The following is a 449-nucleotide window of genomic DNA, read 5'->3' on the forward strand; positions in this document are numbered from 1 at the left end:
ACTTTTGAATACCTTGCGTTGTTAGAATTTTGCAATAAAAATGTTTTAGTTTCCTCTGTAGAAGTTTATGAATCAGGAAGTGTGACTGTAAAGATTTTATACTATAACAACTTAACAATATGTTTGCTGTTGCCTCGTGTATGTCTGGAGACTTTGTTTTTAGGTGGGACTGAATTTTGCACCACTTCTGTAGAATCATCAATAAAGGGAAGGGGATATCATTTGGAACTCAACCTTTGACATTTCAATCATTAGACCCATTCAGTGTTGTGAAGTCAGGTGAGACGACTGTCTAGCCAATCAATGGGGTAATCAAACTAAGTGCTGAGTCACAATTAAAACATGCAGACAGAGCACGGCACCAAGGCTGGGAAGAGAGTAGGGACACATCTCTCATCTGTCTCCTTAACAAGATGGCTGCAACCAATACAGAGCGCAATAGACTTAAA

Source organism: Esox lucius, chromosome 7 (assembly GCF_011004845.1).
Source record: "Esox lucius isolate fEsoLuc1 chromosome 7, fEsoLuc1.pri, whole genome shotgun sequence".
Taxonomy (NCBI): Eukaryota; Metazoa; Chordata; class Actinopteri; order Esociformes; family Esocidae; genus Esox; species Esox lucius.